Here is a 12,900-nt window from a genome sequence, read left to right as displayed (position 1 = left end):
TCACTCTAGCTTCCGAACGAAATTAAGTAGGTTGATAAAATTTTACTCATATGTGTTAGGTCTACATGACTCTTGGTTTTCAAAAAGGGCTATATTGGTCTACATTTAGCTATAGCCCCCATGTAACTGTACCGACAGATTTAATTTTTTTTGTATTTTGATCACAAATGTAACATAAATTTCCTGCAAATGGGTTTCTAATATGTAAGAAAACATCCATCCTGTCAATATAGGTCTAAATTTTGGTACGGCCCCAATATAACTGTTTATGATTTTAGCGACATTATTTAGCGGAATTGCTTTAAGATTCGTAATGGGCTATGACCAAAATTGCATATATAGGTCCAAGTCTGCCTAAAGACCTTAAGATTATGGTAATCCCAATTTTCAATATTTTTCAAAGGACTTTTTTTTTGAAAATTCCCTCCATATAGGGAGGACATTCAAAGTTTCTGCTTTAAACCTCAAAAGCTTTAAGGCCGCAGAGGATATACAGGGTGAGATGAAAAAACTGCAACCGACTTCAGACTGCTGTCATTTCCAAGCCACTCGCCCGACGGTTGTTAAAATTATTCCAGTGACAGCTCATTATATTGCTTACAAGCGTACAAAAACATTTTGGTGAGAATTTTCCAGAACGAAAGTTATTAGTGATGGAATTCAAGCGGATAGTGAGATTTGTTTGTATTTGGCTGGAAAGCCACAAGTGGCTATCGTTAGAGCACTCCAGCATTTAAATATGAATAAATCGTTTGTGTCTCGTACCATCGCTCGTTACCGTAATACTGGTAGCATAGCCCGACGTCAATGAAGTGGACGGAAGAAAACAGCAACATTTGCAGAAAAGGTTCGAAAAGTAAAGAAGCGACTTGATCGAAACAAGCGTCGCATTGGCCGAAAAATGGCTCGTGAGCTGAACATATCGCAATATTCCATTCGGCAAATATTTAAAAATGAGCTTGGGGTAAAGCCATTGAAATTACAAAAAGTGCAATAACTTACACCGCAACAGAAAGAAAATAGACTCAAAAGAGCTAAAGAGTTGCTTCGCTTGGTTGAAAGTGGGTAATTGCCGAATTTGGTTTTCTCCGATGAGAAAAGATTCGTTGTCGAGCAGTTTGTAAACAAACAAAATGATCGTGTTTACTTGCCAGAGAGGTCAGCTGAAAATGTGCACCTTCGGTTGGCCACCAGAACTCAAGCGCCGGCCATGGTGATGGTGTGGACCGCCATAACAGCCGATGGTCGCTTTCCGCCCGTATCAATCGGCCGTGGCATCAGAATAAATGCCGAACGCTATCGCGAAAATATTCTGGAGGGTGTATTGAAGCCTTGGGCATGCAAACATTTTGGCCGCAGAACTTGGACATTCCAATAGAACTCAGCACCATCGTACTCAGCACGAGCCACCCAAAAATTGTTACAAAATGAGGTTCCTCGCTTCATTTCCACCGCATTGAGTTTGGAGTATTTTGGAAAGCAAGGTTGGTACTAAAAAGTACCAAATGTCGACCACCTCAAGCAAGCGCTTCGTCGGGAATGGGCCAAAATACCGCAGAGCTACATTCGGTTAGTGTGTGACGTTTTCATTGACCGTTGGTAGGCCATAATTGGTACCAAAGGTGGCCAATTCGAACAAATCTAAGCTTATGCTAAAATTTGTTGTTATTTCCAACATTTTTGCGTTAATTCGATAAAATTAAAAAAAAAAAAACAAGTAGAGGCTATAGTCGTGCGGGGCCGACCATTTGATACCCTACAACACTACAATATATTAGAAGCCATCTTATGTCTAAATCCATTTTGGAAGATTTCGCTTTTGAAATGATGTCCCTTAGCATTTTGACTAAGGACATTTGCCCAATATTTACGCACTTAGTTGTTATGGCCCATTTTACAGCTAAGTATAATCCAATGATCTTCCAAAATGCTAGAATTCTTCCTAGTCGTTAACCTCTTCTCAGGCGTGTCGATCATCTCCAAAAGCAAGATGCGCCTCTGTATCTCTAAATTTGGACTCATCTATATGATTTGGTTGTCTACGATATTTGGCTATATTCGTCAAAGAAATCAGCATAAATAGACGGAAGTTTGACTTTTTGAATATCGCCTGTAAGTTTTATTCAGCGTTTCGGTAGTATGGAAATGTTGGTATTTTTTCACACACATGCGAGATTTCGTGTTCTTTTGGTTTCTATTTGTGACCTTTGCAACGGTTGTTGGTCAATTTCAACCCCTAAATATATTTTGGACATCTTTGAAGCCAATAGGTATAGCCCTTCTGAGTCTAACCCTACCCTTGTGACAATTTTCGTGAGGATCGGACGATAACTGCAATATGTATATTAAAACCCCAACCTGTGTTGTAAGGTGAAAAAATATTACAAAATATACACTTCAATGTTGTATGTCAAATTGAAAAAATCGCATGCGATAAAAATATGAAAAAATAAAAAATGTCACAAAATACTACAAAATCTATATTAACATCATTATTGGCTATTATTCTTTTATGTCTAGAGGGCATTCTGAATTGACAAAATTTGCTAACATCCCCTTCCTTTGCATGCATACATTGTATATATTTCGCTATATATATATCTGATATATTTACTATCAGCATCTAAGAAACGGTCAGAATCGACCTGTTCGTCCTATTTGTGATTTCGCCGGGACAAAAAAAAAATCGCAAACCATCACAACCATCAAAATTGAAAGACTTCTGCCCTGCTCTAAGCTCTAGCCTCATGCTATCATTCGCGTCGATTGGTCTAAATCAGGAAAATTTTCAGTTTTTGGTCCATTTCAACATCTAAATATTATGCGATCATCTCCATAAACAATGGGCTTCTATTCTGGCCCTAGTCCCACCTTCATTCTAAATTTCGGGCCATAATTGCGACCTGTAGAGTGATTACAAATTAACATGAACAGACGGACGGATCGACATACAGAGCTAGATCGACTCAGCTCGGCGAGATAGGAAGATCCATATACACTTTTCTATGTGGGAAACCAATATTTCGAGGTGTTACATAATTTTTGGCCCAGTCAAACTTAAAATACCCTCAACACATAGTGTTGTAGGGTACAAATATAAAAATTACTTTGTTATAGTTTTTTTATCTCACCCTGTATAGGAAGTGTATAATCTTGAAAATATTACACTTTTTGGTAATTTTGCTTGACAAAAATACTAAGGTACTTAATAATATTTATTTTAATATTTTTAATTTAAACTCAATTTATTCTAAGTAAGACATAATAAATTAAATCGAAATCCTCGATTCCTCAAAAATAAAATCTAATCATACTTTTACATAGGTCTTTCTGAATTAATAAAACATTTATTATAATTAAAAAATTACTTCTTACCATTCATTCAACTTAATACCAAAAGACCCAAACAGTTCCGGGATTCTCTCACAAAATATATGTCAATTAATGCTATACATATAAATCAAGCTAATAAATCCACCTGAAATGGGTTGGCCGTTCCAACGTGCCAAAACGCAATACATTGTTGGAACTGACATCACTTGCGCGCCCATACATGTCATGCCTGGTGGTGGTGACGGTGTGACAAAATAAAAGCTATCAATCCGAGTAGCATCAGCAGCAAACTCACAACATCAAAAACCCGCATTCCAATTTGGAATGAAACCCATCTCTCAACGTTATTCATCGGCCAAGAATTTCTAGGATGCATTTAGAATCACAACTAAAAATAACTGACTGACTGCCTGCCTGACTAACTGATTGATTTAGCTCATTCGCTCCGTCCGTCACTGTCGTCGCAGAGCAAGCAAGCGACACACATTTGGAATATTAATTTCGCGCGAAAAATCCCATAAAATCAATAAATAATTTTCTCAGCCAGTCATTAAATCAGAACGCTTTCATGGAGCTTGAATGAAAGAAGAGATAGTCAAGTCTGTGTAAATACCGTTTGAGATAAACGACGGAAGAGAATGCGTAGCAAATGGTGGGTTTGTCATCGCTCACGCTGTGCATTTGTAGGGAATGCAGATGACCATATGCAGATGCAATAACTCAAAGCATGGAATGACATTTTAATGAAAACAGAAAGTGAGGGTGAGACTTTATAATTATGTAAAATTGAATCGACCGAGACATACAGTATCCACTTTATACTAATTTATATTCATATGAATATAGACTAGAGTCCACCTTAAAATTGCAGATTCGGTCCATCAGTTCGCGTTAGGACTTTTTATACCCTCCACCATTCTATGGAGGGTATATTAGCTTTTTCATTCCGTTTGTAACTCATCGGAATATTCATAATAGAACCTACAAAGTATATATATTCTGGATCAGCATAAAATTCTAAGACGATATAGCGATGTCCGTCTGTCTGTCTGTTGTAATCATCTTTCGAACGTATTATTTCAAAATTCGTATTTAAAGTTCGTAATGGGTACTACAGCCTATGACAAAAATGTTTGTATGCAGGTCCTCCTCTTCGTATAGCCCCCATATAACGGTACATCAAGATATTCGGTATTTTGATGACTTCAGCACCTAAATCGTTTTAAATTTCGTATTGGAAGATCTTAATGGGTACTGCAACCTATGGAAACAATTTTGTATGCAGATCCACGTCTTCGTATATCGTTTCAAATTCCGTATTGGAATATCTTAATGTGTACTACAACCTATTTAAGAAATGTCGTATCCAGGACGGTACCTCCAGATACTTGTTATTTTCATGATTTTAGAATTTGTAATAAATTTCGTATTTAAAGTTCGTAAGGGGTACTACAGCCTGTAGAAGTTTTTGGAACCGCCCATGGCCCTAAGGGCTAAATTACTGTACAAATTTAAAATAAAAAAAAAAAATAAAATAAAAAAATTCGTATGCAGGTTCACGTTTTCGTATAGGTACCTCGCAATATTTGATATTAAAACCTAAGCACAATGGTCTTACATCTAAATGTTCTGTCCAAAACTTTATTATTGTCTCTATTTGTAAACCCTTAAAATCAACAGTGACCTCTATATAAAATTTCAGCCTTATCCTTTCACCCAATACCAAATTTAGTACCATTTAGTACTTTTCGAACAAACATAGGATGTATTTCTAAACAAAAGCCAAGTCTCAAATACAGATACCATCAGTAACTTAAACATCAAATTGTAGAATTTTCGTCTATCCCTTTACTCAATACCAAATATAGTACCATTTAGCACTCTTCATACAATTATTATACACATTTTCTCGTTATATCCAGGCTACACATGAACAGCGACACTAATACTAAATTTCAGATTTGAAGCACTATCTTTTCAGCCAATACCAAATTGTACCAAATATAGTACTATTTTGTACTTTTCGTAAATTGTTGTACACATTCCAAAACCACCCCTTCATCACAAACCTACCATCAAGAGGTACACCAAAAGAAAATTTTAGCTTCATCCGTTCACACTAAACCAAACTGCTCCAAATTTAGTACCATTAAGTATAGTTCGGACACTTAGCATACATTTCCAAAACCACCTTCATATATCAAATTTACTTTCCAACCTTGATTCTCATAACAAGTTTTAAGTTTTTAGTTATATCTATACACATAGTACCAAATGGTACCATTTTAGAAGTTTAGTACCATTTAAGAACTTTTCGGAACCTTTAAAGTCAAATTTCCCGAAAACCCATTGGTACATCTATTCTGCACTCCATCGTTGACTCTGATTCAAAAATTCAATTCAAAATTCTAGCTTATTCTTTTTTTCAATAGAAAATATTCAATTTTTAGTACATTTTACCCTTATAGAGGAATATAATCCGATTTTGCTTCAACTTTGAAAATCCAAATATTTACTTCAGTTCTAGGCCAGGTGCGAAAATGGACAATATCGGTCCAATTTTAACCCTTATAAAATGTGATGTAAGGGTCCGATTGTCTTCAAATTACACACATTACAATATTTTTTACTAATCCAAGGTCTGGTATGAAGATGGAATATATCGGGCCACTTCTTCTGGTAACTCCCCCACAAAGGGTCAACAATTTGAATAAACATGAAACGAGAAATTAACATCCGAACCGAATTAAACATTGGCACATCCCAATATTTCCATCAACACAAGATTTGTTATTAAAATTGTAGAGATCGGTCCACCCCTTCTGATACCTCCCGCACAAAGGGTCAAAATTTTGAATATCCATGAAGCTCATAAAACACTAAATTTACATCCGATTCCATTCAGATGTAGCACATCTCAATATTCCTATGAGCACAAGATCTGTTATAAAGATGGCAGAGATCGGACCATATTTTCTTTTATCTCCCCCACATAGGACTCAAGATTTAACAAGTAAAAAAGCAGTAAGTTCGGCCGGGCCGAACTTTGAATTGAATTTGAATTTGGAACGAATTAGAAAATTTTCAAAAAAAAAAAAAAAAAATAATAAATAAATAAAATAAAATCCATTAAAAATTCTTTTAAAATCTTTAAAATATCTAATATAAGAAGTAGCCGATATGTGGGGATATACGATATTGTGGACCTATATAGACAATTCTTTTTGAGGGGGTAAAATGCCCACAAGGGACTCCTTTTGTGGAATTTCAGACAATTTCATTGAAAAATGTGGATAAAATAATCAAAATACCAAATATCAAGGGTACCGTTATATGAGGGCTATACGATATCGTGGACCTTTATAGATAATTCTCTGCCGAGGTATAAAGTACCCACAAGGAACTCCTTGTGTGGATTTTCAGACAATTCCGATGAAAAATGTGGGTAAAATCATCAAAATACCGAATATCGGGGGTACCGTTATATGGGGGATATACGATATCGTTGACCTGTATAGACAATTCTCTCTCTCTGCCTAGGTATAAAGTACCCACAAGGAACTCCTTGTGTGAATTCAGACAATTCCGTTGAAAAATGTGGGTAAAATCATCAAAATACCGATTATCGGGGGTACCGTTATATGGGGGATATAAGATTTCGTGGGCCTGTATAGACAATTCTCTCTCAGGGGGTAAAGTACTCACAAGGAACTACTTGTGTGGATTTTAAGACAATTCCATTGAAAAATGTGGCTAACATCATCAAAATACCAAATATCGGGGGGTACAGTTATATGGGGGATATACGATATCGTGGACCTATATAGACAATTCTTTTTGAGGGGGTAAAATGCCCACAAGGGACTCCTTTTGTGGAATTTCAGACAATTTCATTGAAAAATGTGGATAAAATAATCAAAATACCAAATATCAGGGGTACCGTTATATGGGGGCTATACGATATCGTGGACCTATATAGATAATTCTCTGCGGAGGTATAAAGTACCCACAAGGAACTCCTTGTGTGGATTTTCAGACAATTCCGTTGAAAAATGTGGGTAAAATCATCAAAATACCGAATACCGGGGGTACCGTTATATGGGGGCTATACGATATCGTGGACCTATATAGATAATTCTCTGCCGAGGTATAAAGTACCCACAAGGAACTCCTTGTGTGGATTTTCAGACAATTCCGTTGAAAAATGTGGCTAACATCATCAAAATACCGAATATCGGGGGTACCGTTATATGGGGGCTATACGATATCGTGGACCGATATACTCCATCTTCGAACTTGACCTGCCTGCAGACAGAAGAGAGATCTGTGCAAAATTTTAGCTTCCTATCTTAATTCGTTTAGACTGTAGCGTGACTACAACAGACAGACAGACGTACGGACAGGGCTAAATCGTCTTAGAATTTTACGCTGATCAAGAATATATATACTTTGTTGGGTCTAAAATGATTATTTCGATGAGTTACAAACAGAATGACGAACTTAATATACCCTCCATACCTTTTTTGGTGGAGGGTATAATAACAGAAGTCTAAATATATTTAAATCAAACTTTGGTTGAGGGTATGCACCTGTCGGCAAAACCGACTGAAACTTTATAACTTGTTATAAAAAATATAGTATTACATTTTTTGTACCTTTAAGTACTTTTAGTACACTTATAGTTCGAAATTTTCAAAGATGATTCCTACACACCACCATTGACACACATGCGAAATTTCAAGATATAGTCCGAATTTGGTCCATAAAAATGTTATTTATCAACATTAGGTTAGGAGCGATAATGGTATATATTGCCACAATGCTTCTTGTACCTCTTCTCAAAAGGTTAAAAACTTTTAGAACCAGTGAAATCAGTTTCAAGTTTTCTTCAAACCCGTCATATTTCAAATGGGAAAGCTTTAGATTTCACACATTGCAATTTTTGTGCCAACATGATCGTATGTAAAGTTGGATATATAGGTCCGACCTTTTGGTACACCCGCCTAACCTTACATAAACAAGTGGTCGCCGGGACCTTCTCAGGTTTTCCAAGTTATAGGAACGACAAAAAATTTCCCACCCAGCTTCTTGAAGCAAAAACTTAGCAAAACCTCTGCGAAGCAAATACAATTTGTTGTCAGTTAACCATGCACAGAAATGAAGCAAAAATGCCGGTAGGCAAAAACAAATCAAATAAACATAGACTGGCATACACACACTCACACAAATCTACCCAGAATACTACTCGTCAAATAGAAATATGCAGCAGCACCAGTCTGTCCCGCCATTTATAGCTCCGGCATCTGCTCGTAAATTCGTGGTCCAATACATTCACTTACGAAGTAGATTCGTAAATTGATTTAAATCTACAGAAATGTTTGTGTTGTTGTTGTCATTTATCTAGTAGATTTATGGATGGAATTTCATGGAACGTCAACGGGGCTCCTGGCCGGGTGCAAGGGTTTTGCAGGAAAATAGAAAAACAACACTCGGTTGTTAGTTAAATCGTATGTATCTCTGGAAAAAGAAAATCCATAATCTTCCTTCCCCCTTACGACGCCATAGAGGTAGCGTAGATAGATAGATATTAGTTGGGATGTGTTTCTTGGAGGGCTGGTGAGTGGTTGTTGCTGGATGATACTGACTAGATGGAATGAGAATGATGGGGGACACAACACCCGGAGTAGCTAGTCAATGTAATATTGATGGTGGCAATGAAGGAAAAAAAATGTATACCTTCACAATGTAAATTTGCTGGATTGGATGTTCGGAAATTCGAATGATTTTTATAATTTAATCTCAGAAGCATTTAGATTCGTAAGGTTGTTGAAATATTAAATTATTCACAACTTGTTATTTTATTAATTATTATTTCACACACTTTTTTCCAATGAAGAAAACTCACTTCCTTTTTGTGTTTGCGTTTTCCTTTTCCGACTTTAATTATTTGTTTTGTTTTTGTGATTGTTCTTTCATTTTCTTCTCATTTGTCTCAAGAGCTGTGACTATATTTTTTTTTTGTTTTCTGTCGCTTTGCACGTTTACAGAGGACGAATTTACGTCTGTTATGCCGGAAAATTTACAACAAATTAAAAAAGCTTTTCTTCATTCCACGAGACATGATGAGGTCTCAGCGGCGTAATGGTCATGCCTTGGGGACGTGTTTTTTGCCCTCAAATTAACTTTTTATGAATTGTTTAACGATTTTCCAATAGACACAAACTATTTTCACTGATTTCCCTCACTTTTATTTAATAATTTATTGAATTTATTTGCTAATTGTATTAATTTGCGTTGCAGGAAAACGAACAATCAATTTTTGCACTCAATAAATGTACACATTACAAATGACACTACTCATCCGGAGCAACTGTGTGGAAATGGTTAATCTTTGTTTTTATTTTTCGTATATGTTGTAGCATATTTTTAGGCGGTATAAAGCAACTGTGCAGAAGGAAATTATAAGCTTTTGGAATTAGGGTTTGTGTCAACAATAAGTAGCATCAAACTGTACAAACAAAATTTGGCAACTACATACTTGCCATCTGTTTAAAAATATTTTGGTAAATTTCAGACCAAAATGGTGGGTACTAGTATATTCCCATTTTGACCTTGAGATTCGTTCATTGCTACAAATTTGAAAAAAAAAATAATGAACATGACCTGAAGGCACTGATTTTCCAGAGTTCCGAATGTGGTTATTGTCGTGTATATTTCGAGTTATAATCTCTGAATAAAATATGTGAGGCTAATTGTTAGATTAACTTTTGGTGGTTATTGTCGTGTATATTTCGAGTTATAATCCCTGAATAAAATATGTGAGGCTAATTGTTTGACTAATTATTTGAGGTGAAATTTGGGTATTTTGGACAACATATTGTGGAACTTTCTGGAATAAAAGTATGATTACTTTAAAGTAAGAGCCTTTATGAAAAAAATCGGAGTTTATAAGGCTATATTTCGATTATATTTTTTCCTCCATTATGGAAACTTTATAAACTACAAGACTATTACACATTTGATAGGGTCCGAAAGTTTGTAACACCTCCAAATATTGGTCCCAGACCCTCCATGTAGAATATCGATACTCCTGTTCCGATGAGATGATTTGATCTAGCTATTAGGGATTAATTGGTAATCATTCTAAAGCTCACAATTATGGCCCGATGATCATGAAATTTTGCATGGAGTAAGGGTTAGGTTTAGAAAAGAAGCCTACTGTTTTTTGGTGTTCGCAGAAAATTAAGGTGTCAAAGAGGACCATTTTTTCTGATTTTGCTGCTGATGAGTAATTTAATATATGATCAGAGTTTGGAACAGAGCAGAAATATTTAGTGGGTTAAATTAATTAAATTAAATAAAATTTCCAACCACATAAAGTTTGTATATTCATGATAAGAAAATAAATCTCAGACGATCTGCCATCCGGTCTAGTCTCTCTGAAATTTGGTCAGACTTTATCCCTTTATTGTTGTTTTTATGAAAACAACGTTTGTTTATTAGAATGATGGTAATGTTTACCAGGGGGTAAGGTAGGGAATACCTAGGTTTCGGAAAGTGCCACCAATCTTCATCAGTTCCCTTGGTTCTTTGTCTGGGATATTCTATCCAGAAGTTATTTTAAAAATAACTTCTATGATAAAACACTTTAAAAAAAACTAGAATACTTTTCGAAAATCTTCTAAATCTTACAACTGCACTTGTAAACATTTTCATCTGTCTCCACTTGTTATGCTTTCGTTTTAAATGAACGAAACAACAAAAATATTATTTTTTTTAACTCTATTTCGAGAGATTCGGCTCCCACTATAAACTTTTAAACAGGAGCGCCTTGGGAGCGCCCCGACTTCAAAAAAAGTGAAGATTAAACTCCACATAAAACTCTCTCTCGTGAGCAAGTTTCATTCCCGAGTGAAAGCAAGAAAAACTGTGTGTTTTTATATCAGACCACAGTTTTTCTCGTTTTCACTCGGGAACGATCACACAAACGTGGATTTTTAAAAATAAAATTTCAAAGATCCTTCAAACAAGGATTTTTTATAATATTTTTTCAAGGACCTCAAAGACATGGATTTTTTAAAACAAAATTTTAAACAAGGAGTTTTTTTTCAGCGACCACACAAACGCCGTTTTTTAAAATAATATTATTTCAAGGATACCATAAGCTCAATTTTTTAATACTTTTTCAAGCTTGAATTTTTAAAAATATTTTTCAAGGATTTGACAATCACGATTTTTTTATATATTTTCTAAAAGGAATGAATCCTGATTTTTTTTTGTATTTTTAATATTATTTCATTTATATTATTTTATATTTTATTATTTTCAAGGACCCAACTAACATTGGTTTTTTAAATATTTGTTTTTAAACATATGTTTCAAGGTCTTCATAAACTAGGATTCTTTAAATAAACCCGCGGATGTTATTAATTTTTTTTCAGCCACCTACAAACGTGAATATTTTATGGACTCCACCGAACCCATTTTTCCACAAACGTAGGTTTCAGGGATTTCTAAATATATTTAAGATTCCACCAACGTATATTTTTTTCTTAAATATTTTTTATGAAGAATAAATTTGGAAACGGGTATGGAGATCATACATCTGATTTGGTTGAAGGTTTGGTCTGAAAACTTAATTTACAAAAAAATCAGAGGTACTCTTAAATACGGGCTATATCTAAACCGTACTATGTATTTTCTATTGGAAACATCCTGGCCGTAATGTAAAGTTTTTTTTTGCCAATTTCAAATCTCTACATTGAATAAATTGGGTCAGATTGTGGTTTCAATAGAAAGCCAAAAAAATCTTTAAATTAACATAAGTTTCCCAGTATTTAATATTTTTATTGCGTGACTCTAAATTCGTTTGCCTACAAGCTTTCACAAAGCTTGCTAAGCACCGAAAGTTCATACATAAACCTTAAAGAGGAAAAATCAAACCTCCTTTGTTGTGAAACTCTAACCACATTGCAGGGTGTTTTAATACTTTGTATTATGGATAGCATAGATTCCACCCGTACATCACCAGAAAACGGAATCACCCTGCAAACAACAAAGGATAAATTTAACTACTTTTTGAGAAATTTAAGTACAAAAAAAGTTTCTATGTGGCGTTACGACAGTGAATTAACAAGAAACCTACCTACAACTGTTGCGTGTAATTCAAGTCAAAAAAAAAAAAAAAAAAAAAAAAAAAAAAAATAATAATAATAATAAAAAATAAATAAATAAATAAATAATAATAATAAATAAATAAATAATAATAATTATATAAAATAATTAAAAAAATAGAAAATTCTGTTTTCTTTCTTCATACCAGCCTTAAAAAATATTGATTGAATTAAAAACCTATGTAAACTACCTTTCTTCAATACATTTTTTGATCGCACTCCTGTATTATCTCTTCGTTTGTTCATAAATATCTTCCAAACTTGCATTTTCATATCAATTTGAAACGCATACCATCATTGTCTTTTCATATTTTAACTTTGTTCCCAAACACAAATAGCTCAAAGATAGTTCTCACTTTGCTCTTCCTTAAGTTAATATCCGTTTGGTATTTGA

Source organism: Musca domestica, unplaced genomic scaffold (assembly GCF_030504385.1).
Source record: "Musca domestica strain aabys unplaced genomic scaffold, Musca_domestica.polishedcontigs.V.1.1 190, whole genome shotgun sequence".
In the NCBI taxonomy this organism is placed as follows: domain Eukaryota; kingdom Metazoa; phylum Arthropoda; class Insecta; order Diptera; family Muscidae; genus Musca; species Musca domestica.
The sequence above is the reverse complement of the archived record's forward strand: the minus strand, read 5'-3'. Positions refer to the sequence as shown.